The sequence below is a fragment of the Octopus bimaculoides genome, chromosome 14 (genome assembly GCF_001194135.2).
Source record: "Octopus bimaculoides isolate UCB-OBI-ISO-001 chromosome 14, ASM119413v2, whole genome shotgun sequence".
In the NCBI taxonomy this organism is placed as follows: domain Eukaryota; kingdom Metazoa; phylum Mollusca; class Cephalopoda; order Octopoda; family Octopodidae; genus Octopus; species Octopus bimaculoides.
In genome coordinates, this window is record NC_068994.1 from 55,433,137 (window position 1) to 55,435,834 (window position 2,698).

Sequence of the window (2,698 nt, forward strand, 5' to 3'; positions counted from 1 at the left end):
ATATATATATATATATATATATATATATACACATACATACATATATACACTACAAACTACAAACACGTATATATACATAACTTTAGACATCCCACCACCCACTCATGAACAGATCCCTATCGATGTACCGTAATGCTTCACAAATATTTTCTACAATAATTATGAAGTTTTGAAGTCTTCACGAAACGAACTTACAAACAATAAAAATACAACAACAACAATACCACAAACAACAAAGGGAGATAATAAAAATTAACATTAAGGCAAACAAATAATATAAATGTAAAAAGTATATTACTACCATAACGAAGACGCGACATAATAGTAATAGTGATAATAATAATAATAATAATAATAATAATAATAATAATAATAATAATAATAATAATAATAAGAGGGAAATCAAAATGAAACAGTGACAATAACAACCTCATTAACAAAAACATATAAAAAAATGCAAAAAATGTAAAAATATCAACAAATTCGTCAACAAAACAATAAAAACAACAATTATAATAACATTTGTAAGAAGAAAGAGAAAAGAATAAAGACGAAAAATGCAATGAGAAATAAAATCCAGACAAATTAGTGTTGTTGTTGTTGTTATTATTATTATCATTATTGTTATTATTATTATAATTATCATTATTATTATTTTGCTTTTTTAGATCTCTAAATCTATTTTGAAGTGTTTATCATTATCACCGTTATTATTATTATTATTATTATTATTATTATTATTATTATTATTATTATTATTATTATTATCATTATTATTATTATAAAATTTCCATCTTGTCTTTGGCAACTTATACTCTTTTTTTTTTAATATTTTCCTTTCATCTTCATTGCATAAAATTTATTTATTATTATATCCACTCCCACCTCGTCCAAATAAATAAATAAATAAATAAATAAATAAATAAATAAAATTAATAAATAAATTCTTTCTCTAAATTTTTCTGAATAAAATCATTAATTTCATCTTCTCTTGCAACGATCTTTGATCTTTTTATTACATTATTTCAATAAAAGGTTTTGTTATCTCTGTTCGTTCTGTTATTTATTATCGACGGCTCTATGACGTCTGGTATATTTTAAAACTTTATGACTTCACCGACTGGGAAAAAAAAAATGACCGACTAAGTTAAAGGTATTTCCACTGGAGGCTTGCATAGCCGAGATTAATTCTACAGAAGATATTTCGTTTCGTTTCTGTTATATTCAAATGCATCAAGCTGTGGATTCTGACACATACTTTGCAAGCTTTGCATTCTTCGAAATGTTTAAAATGCACAAGATAAAGATGAGCGATTTTAAAAATCGATTCATATCAGCTTTATGTTTCTGGTGGAAAAAAAAAACCCAAACAAAAAACGATCTTTATTCTGTTTGTGTCATTTTATAAATATATAGCGACAAGCAAGTAAATAGAGATCATACATCTCCAGAAAGTTTTCTTGAAGTGAAGTAAAAGCCGAAAAAAAATTACGGTCCCACAATGGAGTAGTTAGTGTGCAGAAGACATAAATCGCGTGGTTGAGCAGACGATAAGCGTTTACGTGATAAATCTAAGGAGTTGAGAGTAGATGACGTCGCAAACAGAGCTAGGAGTATATATATGAATATATATCCTGGAATGAGTAAAGGACGAGTCGAAATGAAATAGAGTTACTGAGATCAAGAGTCAGAGATAGATAAACAGAGATGATAAATAGGTCAGCTAATATAGTAATTTAAGTTGTCTTACGTATAAGATGGCCTCGTGACTTTTGTAATTTCTCTCTCTATCGGTGTATCAGTGATTTCGGATCTTATAAAAGTATTATTGATGGACAATGAGAGAAGCCATGCCGTAAGTATGATGGAAATTAAACGTTGAAATCTAATTCCATCAACAGCTTGAACAAACCGTTCGATAACTTAAGAAGCTTTCGTTAAGAACTTCAGCTAGTAAATCTTACCTTGTGTGTGTGTATGAGTCTGAGTGTATGCGTGTGTGTGTGTGTGTGTGTGTGTGTGTGTTTGCGTGTGAGTATATATATATATATATATATATATATATATATATATATATATATATATATATATACATATATATATAGAGAGAGCGAGATAGACAGATAGGTATGTATACGTATATATATATACGTGTGCGCACGCGCGTGTGCGTGTGTGTGTCAGTGTTTTTATGTGTATGTGAATATATATATATATATATATATATATATATATATATATATATATATATATATATATATATGTATATATATAGACATATGTATTTATATAAGTATCTAGCTAGGTAGATATACATATATGTGTGTATATATATATCTATATCTATATCAATATCCCAACATTCATCTATCTACCTAGCTAACTACCTATATATGGGAGAATATGCAAATAATAACAACAGACGAGGACAGGTGGTGTAAATAACAAAAGGATGTATTAGTATGACGCTCGGGAATACGGAAAGTCTTTGACGTTTCGAGCTACGCTCTTCAACAGAAAGAATACGGAGACAAGGAGAAAAACACGGAGAAAAAAAATTAAATAGTGTTCAGTCAACGGTCAATCATATATAAATATATACACCTACCTACTGTCTCTCTCCCTCTCTCTCTCACAGACACACACGCCCGCACACGCTCACACACACTTACACACACACACACACACACACACACGC